Raw genomic sequence first — 14,068 nt, forward strand, 5'->3', positions numbered from 1 at the left:
GAAGTAAAATTCAAAGACAAAGAAACTGGACCAAGAGAGTGCTGTCACTAACTTTCTTCAAGAGCAAGAAAGTTATCTTTGAGTAATGGAAGAGAAGGCATGGATGGTTAATCATTAACTTTGTCAATTACTCCCACATACTTTAGCAAGCTAAGGTTTCAGTGATCAGTAGCCTCTGGTTTAAAGGCAAGATGAGGGGCGCCTGGGTGGCTCAGTGGGTTAAAGCCTCTGCCTTCGGCTCAGGTCATGATCTCAGGGTCCTGGGATCGAGCCCCACATCGGGCTCTCTGCTCCGCGGGGAGCCTGCTTCCTCCTTTCTCTCTGCCTGCCTCTCTGCCTAGCTGTGATGTCTCTCTGTCAAATAAATAAAATATTAAAAAAAAAATAAAGGCATGATGACAGTGGCCACAGGGGTTTCAGGGGATTGTAGGGGTGGAAGTCAGGCTATGGTGGGAAAGGAGTAATGGGAGGAGAAGAGATGATGGAGAGAAATACAAATTGGTTTTATTCTAGAAGCTGGCTAAGAAAAGGAGTGAATAGTACTAAAGACATGTTTGTTCAGGATCATGACAGTCTTTTCTGTTTGCTTGTTTTAAGGATGAGAGTGATATGATCTTAATAAATTTATTCGATGGAGTCATTAAAGAAGTTAAAGTTGAAGGTGATAAAAAGAATGAATAATGAAGCAAGGTTCAGATTGCAATGGGGCAATTGTAGGATCCAGAGCAGCGGTGGAGGTCAGCTTGACTGTAGGATTGGATCAGAGGAGAGTAGCTGAGCAGTTTAATACATAAGAGTCATAAGAGGGGAGGGAGCTTCATTCCTGGGGGTGTCTAAATTCCTAGTAAAGAAGAATCATCCTGAGAGCACAGGGGGCAGGGAGAGAGACAGAGTTATGAAAGGGTGGCAAGCTATGCTCAGGCTATTTTGGAGAAGTAGCGAGAACGTCAACCACTGGTAAAAAAAAAAAAAAAAAATATGCCAACCAATGGTAAGAAAAGCTTTGATGAGAGGTTAAGTGTCCAAATGATATTAGAACTAAGACTTTACAGTAGTATCAATTAGAAGAGCTTATACAAATGTCCAAGGCAGCACTTAGCTCTAGGAACGTAGGAGGCTGACCAAAGGACTGATACAGGTCTGGGGCTTTGTAAGAGAAGGCACTGTCCCCATTCCTAGTGTTGCTAGTTCTCTCCCTCACTAGGTTCTGGAATGCTATCCCCTACCAACTATTAAATGACTTTGCTCCCGTAGTTTTCTCTCTCTCTCCTTTTTTTCAAAGATTTTTGTTTATTTATTAGACAAACAGAGAAACAGCAAGAGAGAGAACACAAGCAGGGGGAGTGGGAGAGGGAGAAGGAGACTCCCCATTGAGCAGGGAGCCCAAAGTGGGACTCGCTCCCAGGACCAGGGACCAGGGACCAGGACCCTGGGTTCAGACACTTAATGACTGAGCCACCCAGGCGCTCAGTTCTCTCTATCTTTTTTAAAATCAGCTCTTCTGGGGTGCCTGAGTGGCTCAGTTGTTAAGCAGCTGCCTTTGCCTCAGGTCATGATCCCAGGATCCTGGGATCGAGCCCCACAAGGGACTCCCTGCTCAGTGGGGAGTCTGCTTCGCTCTCTCCCACTCCCCCTGCTTGTATTCCCTCTCTTGCTGTCTCTCTCTCTCTGTCAAATAAGTAAATAGAATCTTTAAATAAATAAAATCAGCTCTTCCTTCTGCAGGTTCATTCTCATTGGTATAATTCCATTAAAGTCCCTATTTTAAAAACAAATCTCCATGGCCTTATCTGGCTACTTTTAATCCTCTTCCTGAAAGAGCCATTTTCTACAGAGCTTTTACTTCCTCACCTCCCATTCTCTCCTTTATCCTCATTATTATTTTACATTACATTTTTTTCATGTATAAAATTTTGTTTAGTATTTTGAATAACTATGTGCACATAACTCAAAGATATTAAAGTATATAGAAGACTTTTTCTCCCTCCTATTATTGTACCCTACTTCAGTTTCCTCCCTGTAGACAACCACTATTATCTATTTTTTTTAATATATGACTTCATACATGGGTTCATTTTTCTTTGTTCTTTAATAAATGATAACTTACCATGCACACCGCATCGCAACTTTTTCTAATATACTTTGAAAATCTTTTCACGTTAGTACATAGAAAGCTGCCTTAATAATTTTAACAGCTGGATAGTAAACCATTGAATGAATGTACATAGTTTATTTGGCTTGTTTTCTATTCACAGGTATTTATTGCATTCAATTGTTTACCTGTATAAAAAGCTGCAGGGAGTAACTTGGAACATTAATGATCTTTCCTAAGTGCAAATATATCTGTAAGATAAATTCCTTGGACTGGAATCACAAGGTCAACAGTCTTTGTTCAATCTTTATCGGTCAATCTTTTATCACCACCATTTCAAATGAAATAGCTCTTATCAAGGCCAAATAAAATCTCAAGGTAATTCTGTGTCTTCATATAACTTAACTCTTCTGCAGCATTGGTCATGGCTGATTCTCCCTTCTTCCTTCTTAAAAATACTTTGTCCTCTGGCTTCCATGATTTTATGTCCTTCTGCATTTCCCCCTATTTCACTGCCTGCTCCTTCTCAGTTTCCTTTTCTGGCTCTTACTCTTTCCAGTGTCCATGATTTGGATTGTTCTAGAGCTTTTTTCTCAGTATGATGCTTTAAATACATTTTCTCCTTAAGTCATTTCATAAAGCCCCATTGTTCTAAATATCATTTACATAGTAGTGACTTACACATTTTTATCTACAGCTCTGACTTTTCCCCTGAGCTCTATCCCAACTACTCTTGTGATGCTTGCCTCTGAAGATGGAATCAGCTGCTCAAAACTTAACTGTTTTTCCCTATTCTTCCCATGTCAGTTGGTAACAGCTGCACTCTTTCAGCTGCTCTGATCATATGTACAGGCTTGAACCTTGATCTCTTTCCTTCCGTCAGCAACCACGTCTCATATGTCATGAAGCCTCGTCACCTTTACCTCTAACTATATCCAGGGTTTGGCATTTCCACTGCTATCACTCTAGTCAAACATGAGGCTAGGCAACTAGTAGCTTCCTAATAGCCTCCTTTCTTTTCCTCTTATCTTTAAAAATTTATTTCAATACAATAGCAAGAGGATCCTGGTAAAACTGTTTCCCAATAGAAATGGTTTAATGGCCTCCTATAGTACATAGAAGAAAACAGAAACTCCGTACCATGGGTTAAAAGGCCACCTATTACTTCTGAGAGAAGGAAACACCATCAAGAAGTTGGAGAAATTATCAGGTCAATACAGTTCCCTCGCATTAATACTTATGTGCACTCATTGATATAATTTTTGCTTATTTATGTTTGGTCCTAGGCTCCAACATTTCTCTTTGCACCTTTTCAAGAGGAAGTAATAATTTCTCTCTTTTTTTCCTCCTTTTTAAAGATTTATTTATTTATGTGTGTGTGAGAGAGAAAGCAAGGGTGGGAGGGAGGGACAAAGGGAGAGGAGAAGAGAATCTCAAGCAGACTCCCTACTGTGCATGGAGCCCAACACAGGGCTTGATTTTACCCCTGAGATCAAACCCAGGCTGAAACCAAGACCCGGGCTGTTAATGGACTGCACCACCCAGGCACTACTCAAGTGGAAGTAATGACTTCTGTTACAGATGCCAATTCTGAGTTTCCCTATTGCACTTCAAGAGTTCATCACTTTTAGAGAAGAAGTGAGTATTTCTTGTCTGTCTAATTTAAGGCTGAAGGAATGGAAAAGCAAGGTTTCTCACTGGGGGGTAGGGGACTATGTTTCTATATCATATCACTACATATATTTCCCTGTGGGTCTCAGGACTCCACCACTTAAGGATTATTAGTGCTTTCAGTTAATAGCAATCAAGAAGCAACAAACTACATCTTGCTTACTCTGCCTCAAACAGTATCCTTCCCACTTCTTAAATTCATATTGAAAAAAAAAAAAGAGAGAGAGAATCCTGCCATGACCTTTCAAATATTACCATAGCCATGTTGTTTTACACCAGCCATTTACTACTAATATACTAGAAAGTGCCCTTTAAAAATCTTTGGAGTGATTTCAGTAATAAATAAAAAGACACCATACTTAGTAGATAAGAAAATTCAAACTATCACTCCTCTCATTTCCAGTTAAGAATTATGTTGTAATTTTGCAAGTCTTTTAAAAGAGATATGTACCCAGTTCTAGACTAAACACCCCCCAAAATTTGCTAAGAAAGTTGTGGTATATTATTTTTATTAGCAGCTTTATGAGTCTTTATGAGAACAATAAAATGAGTTAAATAATACATTTATTTATTTAAAACTGAAAAGGCTGCTTTTACAAATGTGCTGTTGCTCAATCCCAGACATCTATAAAACTTGCCTAATGAGATAAAGTCTCAAAACTTGAATTATTCTGTAAATCTTCCTTCCAGCAGAGCTCTTTATATATTTTTGAAAGGGAACACACCCTTGATATAACTTAGCTCTGTAATAAGCCTCAGAGGACCAGGCTTGACAAAAGATTCATACTGACCAAAGGAGGTATGGGAAAATATATTAAAATATCGACAACATAAGTTGCTTTTCACATCTGGGAACTCCTAAACTGATACCAGGCAAGCAGAACATTTGTTCTAGAAACATCTGAGTTTAATGAACAATCTACCTAAATTATCGAAAAGTACTTCTGATTGGGAAGAGTGAATAACTACTTTCATTACCAAGACCAACTGACACACAGATTTGAATGGGGTGGAGAGGAGCACGAACTTCACTTGCCTTGTAGGAGACACACCGTCATGATGCTCAAACCTGCCTAGGAGTTAGTCTGGAGAGGGAGGAAGGCAAAGAGAAGGAGGAACAGCTATTGTAAGCCCAGAAGGATGGAGAGGCTTCCTCAGGTTTGCTCTGGCTCTTGACTGACAGTCCAACTCCCCAGTGAAAACCAGCTGAGAGTCCAGTTCTCCTTCGTCAGCAAATACGTGGACAAAAGGGGCATTTGATTTAGATTTTTGATCACCAAATCAAATTTCAAAGATTTGTATATAAATGGAACGAGAGTTGAAACCCATCTTGAACTTGGTTCATTTTCCTGGGGTTTGGTGTAGCACGCCCACTAAAATTTAGTCAAACGGCAGTGATTACATAGATATTCCAGAAAAAAATGATATGAGTGGCTGATGACTCTTACTCCTTCTGTGGTCTTAAATGTTCACTGAACTAATCAGCTTAACTATATTACAATCGTCAAAGTGTCAGGGAAATACTTTACATGCAGAAAACGAAGTCTTCTCAAGGTTTCTTCCAAAGTGCATGGAAGTGCATTCTCAGCTCTCATCCAGTGCGCTATCGGGGCGCCTCTTTCGTCCAAGTGGAAATAACCCAAAAGCCCATTCAGCATTTGAGGCACGCCAAATGCTCGTCTCCATATAGATTGTCCCCTCATCTCCTGCGTTTCATTTCCTAACTTTCCCGGCGCACAGATGAGGCTTTCCAAGCCCCTTCGGGGACCTGAACCCTATCAACCCCTACCAGACCCCCTTTCTCTTTTGCTCAACCGCCCCCTGAACAGGCGCCTTCCTTCATCGGACAAGACCTGCCTCCGCCCAGACACCTTGCGGCCGCGAGGTGGAAGCTCTCTCTTGCCGTTCACCTCTCTGGTTCGCACCCGCGGGAAAACAAGTTAGAAAACTGCAACCTTTTCCCCCTCATCTACGCCTCCTCCCGGCTCCCCACATTTCTACAACCATTTTCCCCAGAATCATCCCAGCGGAGGAAGGATCGAAGACTCTACTGTCCTTCCAGGGCTGAATTCTGGCCGGTTCCCCGTCTCTCTCCACCCTACCGGCTCCTCAAGGTAGGAGCGCCGAAGCCTGCACGCCAAGTGGGGTGTCGCAGACTCCGACCGCCACCCCTCGCCCTTGGGCCTAGGTCGGGCCCCTCCCTCCCAGCCCCGAGCACCTGCTCCGCCCAGGACCACTCCTGCTCCCCGCAACTTCGCCCCCAGGGAGCGGAGGTTGCGGGCTGAGTGGAGAAGGGCAATTCTTGAATTCCAGCGCTGCTCGTTCACCCCAAAGAACTGTCGGAAAGGAATCAGGCTCCAGCCCCGCAGGGCTTCCTGGCCCTCCAGCCGAGGACGGACACTGCCCGGAGCTCCCGCCCGCCGCTTCCCCACTCGCGCGCCAGGCTCCGGCGCGACCCGCACACTCACCGGGAGCGCTGCCCCGCAGCAGTCCGGAGCCAGGAAGGCGGCGCTCCGGGTCCGGGGGAGCGAAGGGGACTGCTACCGTGCGGGGCGACGGCCGCCGCCGGGCTGAGAGTGGCGCGTCCGGGCTGCTCTCTGCGCCGCGGGCTGGCTGCGCGCTGCGGGACTCGGGCGCGGGCGGGCCGTCGCCAGACGCTCGCCACCACCCCTAACACTCCTTCCTTCTTGCCTTCATCTCTTCCTTCAACACCCCTTTTTCATTTCGCGTCTCTCACTTTTCCCCCTTCCTCCCTCTTCTCTCAGCCGTCTCCTCCCTCGTCTTGCACTGGTGCGTGGTGAAGGGCGGGGGAGGGAAAAAGTCCCGTCTCTTTAACTTGAGTGATACCTTGGAGATTATCTCTTCACGGAATCTGGAAATGACGTGAACACCTTTCCGAAAACATCTAGAATAAAACGACTTTAGTCTCCTTTTCCTTTTGGTTCTCTCTGGCGCGTGCTGCTGTCTCTCTCTCTTGATTGAGTGGCTAAGAAGGAGGTGAGGTCAGATAAGGAAAGCGAAGAGGGAGTTAGAGGCAGCAGTCTTCACAAGTGGGATCGAGAACCACCCTTTGAGTGGGCCCAAAGATCTGTTTATCCACAATTTCACAGTTTCACAATTTCACATTTCCTCAAAAAATGAGGTAGGGCGAAGGATGACAAAGGAGATAGGCAGGGTAATGGGACCTGAGTTTATTCACGGCTTTATTCTAAGGCATCCATTGTGGTTTATTCACCAGTTTCTTAGAATACATCTCTAGTGTTTTGATCCGGATGTGACCTTGAGAAAATACTTGGCTTTTTCTGTTGCTGGCTTAAAATCATTTTTCCAGACTAATGTTTTATAGCCCAGGAGACAGTCTCTTCAGTTGTAGCCTACCAGGAATTCCCCTAGAAACCTGAGTGCTTCTTGGATGGTGGCAGTTCTCCAGCCGTGGAACAGGTCTCTAAAGCAGAGAAGAGTGGGACAAACTTTTTGTATAGAGCACCAACCCCACAGTTCACAGATTGCCCCTCCCAGGACTGTTTCACCCTGGGCATGCCTTTTATATTCTTTTCCCCAGAAACTGAACTCCTGTTACTGAAGACCCTTTCTGCTCTCCCACTTTTCAAAACTTTCTGCCTTCCAAAGACCATCTTTTTTTATAGATAAATATATATATATATATTTATATATAGATATAGCTGTGTTTTCCAGCCCATCTTTCTTCTGTTGGTGAGGTCATCTTTGTTCTTTGGAATCATGAATTTAAATGAGATATTGTATAAAAACACTATACATGATGCTTGGCACTTAGCTGCCAAGGAATTTTAGCCAAATCATTACGGGTAATGATTTCAGATTATCATTGACATTTATTTCATGTTTTTATTCTTTCACATAATTCTCAAACAAGGGAACTTGACTTTCTGCCATGATTTGCACAGTTTCAGCCCTTGTCTCTTATAAATGTATGACTATGTGGTAAAGGTTACTCATTTCGGAAAGCATAGTGAAAATAATCATAGAGGAAATGAAAATTTATAGCTTTCCTAATAGAACACAGTAATTTCCCCAGAAGATATAATATTGACCACCTTGATTTTACACTTGTATCCACAGTGATTTGTAACAAATCTTGTAGATAACAGCCAAGGGAAGAGTCCAAGGTTATGCCACCTCAACAAACAGAGGGGGAATATATCTACCTTCTACGCAGAGGGATGTTCCCAGATGCCCTGTGCGGACTTGGGCAACTGGAGTTACCAATTCTCAAATACACCCGGGGAGTAAATTATGTATATTAAGTGAAGCTATGGGAAAGACCTTATCCATAATACAAGGGAGGTGGGGATCTAAGGTTTCAGTTGTTTCTGCTGTTGCAGCTGCAGCAAAGAAATTCGCTTAGGTATCAGTGATGAAAATATACCTTGCATGTTACAACAGGATGTTGTACCACACAGCTATTCCATTTGCTATTCAGTTAACAGATACTTAACCCAGTAGCAAGACACAATCACAGCACTCAGAGAGGGTTATTCTGAGTAACTAGAGGATGAGTAAGTAGGGTGCTTCCTTAGATATCCTCCTATATCTTAGAAGCCTGAGTCTCAGTGAGAAAAAGACCAGAAGCTCAGTCAGTTATTAATTTCACTGCTTTTAGGTTGTTTAAAATGAAATAAATCATCACACACAAGTTCTTTTCAAAAGCTTAGATGAAAGATCCAGAAAGTGTCAGTGCTTAAAGATCTTGTTTGTTTTTTAATCTTAAATATTCAGAGACATGTATTAATAGGCAAATGCTAATAGTCTATTTCTTGAGATTTTGCCAAAAAAGAGATTTTCATTAAGGACAAAATGCGCTATTTTGATACTATTGACTGGTCTCAGTTAAAGACTAAGTTGAAGCTCCCTTTTTCCTTCTAATTAAGCTGACTGTACTGTTCCAATAACTACAAAAGCCAGACATAAAGTGTAAAATTAAGGAAAAAGTAGAGAAGTTGTAAGAAGATGTAAGTAGTGTAGACAGAATCAACACAAATAGTGCAGGGTTACATAATTCTGCAGGTATTACAGGTAACCTGCCTTTAATGGCTTATATTTTCCCTGAGTTATTTGCTTACCTACAGAAGATAAACCTGGCCTTATAAACCTCACAAGTAAGATCCACTGACTCATTCCATCACATCAAAAGGTCACTTTTTAGGAGCATATTTTGAGTACTGCTTTTTCTATTTTGGAAAAAATACTGCAGAGTAAAATGAAAACTCATAATGCAAATTAAAGCAATCAAATAAACAACCTCTCCCTAAGTTTATGGGAAAAGTGTTATATTTTTTGCATAATAATTTAGATTGACTTCATTCGTTCATTAAATTCATGAAATAATTGCTCAGTTCTTTTAGAAAGAAGTCAAATAAAAAAGGTATTTATTGCAGAGGCTGAATATATATAATTGAATAATTCCATAACATGCAGGGGAAGACTAGATTGGGAAATAATCCCATTATAAAATAACGCTTATTTTCTTGTAAGTAGAAAATATGCCTAAACAGCTCTCAGGAGAATACTGTAATGCTTAGAACACCAACAGAAAAACTGGGTTCATAGTTTAGATTGGTTCTTTTATATACAAATCATTAAAATTCTCATTCTAGTTGGCTAAATTCATGAATTATTTTTCTAAACAGGGGCAATATGATAGGGCAGAAAGACCACTTAACTAGAAGGTTGCTGGTCTGTCTCTCTGGAAGAATCTTTTTTTTTTTTTTAAGATTTTATTTATTTATTTGACAGAGAGAGAGATCACAAGTAGGCAGAGAGACAGGGAGAAGTAGGCTCCCTGCTGAGCAGAGAGCCTGATGCGGGGCTCAATTTGGGGCTCGACGTGGGGCTCGATCCCAGGACCCTGAGATCATGACCTGAGCTGAAGGCAGAGGCTTAACCCACTGAGCCACCCAGATGCCCCATCTCTCTGGAACAATGTTACGGTAAGTGAACTGGGCACAGTTCATTTATTGGGCAGAAGAGTAGTGAACAAGATAAACACAAACACTTAAATGATATTCTTATGTGTTGCCAAGTTGTTCTTTGGTTCCACAACTGAAAGAATGGCAGCATGATGTTTTGCACACTAGATGTTGCAAGATGTAATGTAAGATGTAGATGTAATATGAATGGGCAAAAAAGTTGAAGATTATGTGAGTATAAAAACAAGTAGTTATTCGGTCTACTACGACGGTATGATGGAAGACTAATTGTTGATCACCTTTAGTTAAAGAGATATGAACAACATGAAACTGCTACATAGTCTAACCCTTCAACTAAGAGATAGTACCAATACCATTTCTTAATAATTTTGATGCTATTCTCAGTTATTTTATCATTGTGTTTTACCTTTAGCCATTATTTATATTACCCTTAATATTTTCAATACTACTTCACAATTTCTCATTTAGTCTGTATTTCTTAAGGCAACAGGAAAATGGCAGTTCTCTCTCTGTATTCATGAGAAAAGTATGCATAAGGCTCATAAAGGAGACTTGCATTAGAGCTGAACTAACTTGACTCAATTTCTTCTGGCCATTAACCAGTTTGGTGACCTAAAGAAGATATTTAATTTCTTCCAGTTTCAGCTTCCTAAGATTCCCGGTGGGATTAATGCTAAATCTAATTCTAGAAGTTATCCTGAGTATACTGGGATATACTATATAAACTTTCATAGAAAGAGTAAAGTATTACACAACAGAAGATCAAATTTATATAAAGAAAATTAGCAAAGAAATCAGAATAAAACCATCAGATTTTGACACTTTATGAAATATCATCAAAATTTCTAGTCTTTAGCTCAGAATGTTATCATGTCAACACATAAACCAAATTTTAAAGTGAAGATATTTCACAAAAGCTTAGCCTGAGAGGGTGCTTTGCATGCATGTGTAGCAGTGCGGACTCAATCAACTGGAATACTGAATAGCAACATTGAGAAAAAAAACAGTATGTACTTAAGATAAACATGGCTTTCTCTCTTGTCCCCACAAATGTCCTGCTGGTTATTTCTACATAGATGTAGTGATAGAGATGATGCTGGTAAAAACAAGGATGCTTGAAAAATTAAGGTAAAACCCTATGCTGGATCATTGCCAGTTCTTTTTTTTCCCTACCCCTCTCCCCCTTTTTAAGATTTATTTATTGGAGAGAGAGAGATTACAAGCAGGAGGTGGAGGGAGAGGAAGAGAGAATCCCAAACAGACTCTGAGCTGGGCATGGAGCCCCACATGGGGCTCAATCTCAGGACCATGAGACCATGACCTGAGCCGAAACCAAGAGTCAGACGCTTAACTGACTTCAACACACAGATGCCCTTAAAAAGATATGTAAAACAGGCTCTACTGTAATTAATGTCTACTATTGGAAATTTACTAAGACAAAAAAAGTAGACTCTGCATGTTTAAAATGGAACAAAATTACCCCAAAACTTTAGTATTTAGGAGATTGAGATGTGTCGTTGATGGAGAACAAATTGTGATTACTAAAAATTAATATGTTTATTATGTTTTTGTATAAGGCTTCTTCTTATGAATGTGAAATTAGACTAACCAGCTAACAGCTTAGTAAAGCTGTTGATAAATTGTTATTGCTTAAGTACAACTCTCAAAGGATTTTAATACCATTTGTTCAAAGCTCCATGTTAACTCTGTAACCATTTAAAGTGCCTCGATAGTAATAGTCCAAAGGTGAAAATAGCCCAATGCAGCAGTTGATTACTACGAGTAAGCCTGCTGTTAGAACTAGAGTCCTACTAAGACTATCCGAGGAAGTAGCTAAGTTTCTTTGAAATTAGGTTCACCCAGAAAGCTTTTAATTTTCCAAGAGAAAATCATTTTTAATTATTTTTAATCATTTTAATCATTTTTAATTAGAAATATTTCCTTATATTACCTGAAAAAACACATATTAACATATGTAATAGTATTTGTGAATTCGTTTTACATATGTGTTTATACTGCTTTGGGACGGAGACTCTCCCATTTAATTGTTTTTCTTGTATGATACCTGAAACAGTGTCCATCCTGTTACTTCATCATTTATTACACTTTGTCGTAATTTGGGGAGGCGTTGCATATTTGTCTCTTTTCTTCTAGACTCTGAGCTATTTTAAAGAGAAACTTTCATTCTACTTTGCTTACTCTTAATAATTTGCCTAATGTCTAGAAATTGGAAAATGCTCAGGAATCTTTTAAATGTATGCATGGATATATCTGGTACATATCTTTAATTTTATAATAAATTAAGCCTAGTAATTTCTGTTTTTCAAAAATGGTATTTATTGAATGGTATAAGTTACTCAGTGCCTTTTACAGAGCTATCTAATGATGCTATATAAAATATCCCTCCTTTCTCTTTTCCCACTGTCCCTCTGGCTTTCCATGTGGGAGGTATTTTCAAATGTCTGGTGTTCTTTGGATGTGCATTAATAATTAAACCTGGGACACAGAGGCTCTGGGTGCCAGGTTGTGCCTACCCAAGAATGGGCTTCATTAAAATTGATGAGTACGTGAGCCATATATGCCATGGAAAGAGAATCTGTTTTCTGGTGCTGTCCAATTCTACCGAAAAGAATCTTCCAGTCTATTTCAGAAGGTATTCTGGAAATAGTAGGGAGTAAGGGAATTGGGGATTCCAGGTTTTATTATGGAAATTTTCACTTAATCTTCCTGCATCGTGCCTTGCATGTCTTGTTTTCCGTACAGAACATCTCTGGTGCAATTTTCCTGGAGAATAAATCTCCAGTCTCTCTCCTGGAGTGAAGATAGAGAAATTATTGCCTGACTACAACGTACCATTATGGGACCTAGACATAGCTTTCAGCTACGCTTACAAGACTTACCAACCAACACAACTGTTTTCAGTACTATGCTTCACCCACTTCTAAGATGCCTTGTGTTCTCCAGCTCTGAGCCTTTCATGGGGCAAACCTCCACTCATCTGTCTGCTTTCAGATTTCTCATCGCCCAGTAAAATATGGAAATTTCATGTCTGTTCTCCTGTTGTTTTATTCCTGGTAGCTCATCTCCATTTTACTCTTTCTTTCCTTTTTTTTTTTTTTTTTTAATTCATTTGACAGACAGAGATCACAAGTAGGCAGAGAGGCAGGCAGAGAGAGGGGAAGGGAGGCAGGCTCCCCGCTGAGCAGAGAGCCAGATGAAGGGCTCCATCCCAAGACCCTGGGATCATGACCTGAGCCGAAGGCAGAGGCTTTAACCCCTGAGCCACCCAGGCGCCCCCTCCATTTTATTTCTTAACTGCCATTTTAGAAGGATGTTATGGATAAATGCACAAATATATGTGTGTAATTAACCTCTCAGCATTAAAGGAGCATCTCTCTATGAAATAGGTAGGCAAATGTTTGGCACCAAGTATTATCTATTATTATATACTATGCTTTTTTACGACATAGTATTATAATATACAAAACTTAAATGTCATTTCGCCCTTTTTATTATTATATTTTATTGCCTATTTGTCATAACTGAAAAGTTGATGATATAATAACGAAGAATTATTTGTCTTCAGTTGCATATATTTTTCTTGTTCTTCTGTTTTGGAGACTCCAATTTCTATTTGTCTCCTCTTTTCTAGCTCTGTTTTCCCTTTCACTTTAACTTTTTTTTCTAAATGGTGATACCTGAATGAGAGAGTTATATTATTTTGTAATAATATACAGTTGGGTTTTAGATCAGTTGTTTTTGATTATTCTCTTTTTCCCTATGTTTTCTTCTATATGATGAAACGTATTTGCTATTCTATAATTGTTTGATATGTAACAGAAAAGAAAAAAGCTTCTTTTTGCAGACATCCTCCTGTAGAACCTAGAAACGATATTCTATTAAGTAACAACTTTGGACTATCCTATTGCTATAGTAGATAAATACAATAGAAATTTCAGCAGAATACAGCAAATTGGTAGTAATTGTCACTGAAGGATAATGATTATACTACTTCCTCTACTAAAAGCTACCATGTATGGAATCTAATACCATGCCAAGCAGAAGCACACTACCCATACTGTATTGTAGTATCAGGAGAATGTATCATTTGTACCTATTTCACTTATAGGGAAACTGAGGCTTGGAGAAGCTAAGTAACTTTCATAGGGTAAATCAGCTAGTAAGTGGCATATACTGGATTGAATCCATTTTATGACTAATCCCAAAGAATGTTTTTCCTCTCGAAACACTATTATTAAAACACAGTTGTGGGGTGCCTGGGTGGCTCAGTCATTAAGCATCTGCCTTCAGCTCAGGTCATGATCCCAGGGTTCTG

General features: G+C 40.1%; 1 protein-coding gene across 1 annotated transcript in view; it reads right to left on the reverse strand.

Moving 5' to 3' along the window:
• The window catches only part of HTR1F (5-hydroxytryptamine receptor 1F), a 152,004-nt gene extending 145,684 nt beyond the window's left edge, over positions 1-6,320 (reverse strand). Inside the window, exon 1 of the mRNA XM_046003217.1 lies at positions 6,232-6,320. The gene's annotated coding sequence lies outside the window, so the exon portion shown is untranslated. The remainder of the gene's footprint in view (positions 1-6,231) is intronic.
• Between the last annotated feature and the right edge of the window lie 7,748 nt (positions 6,321-14,068).

This window comes from Meles meles, chromosome 4, assembly GCF_922984935.1.
Source record: "Meles meles chromosome 4, mMelMel3.1 paternal haplotype, whole genome shotgun sequence".
NCBI classification, from domain to species: domain Eukaryota; kingdom Metazoa; phylum Chordata; class Mammalia; order Carnivora; family Mustelidae; genus Meles; species Meles meles.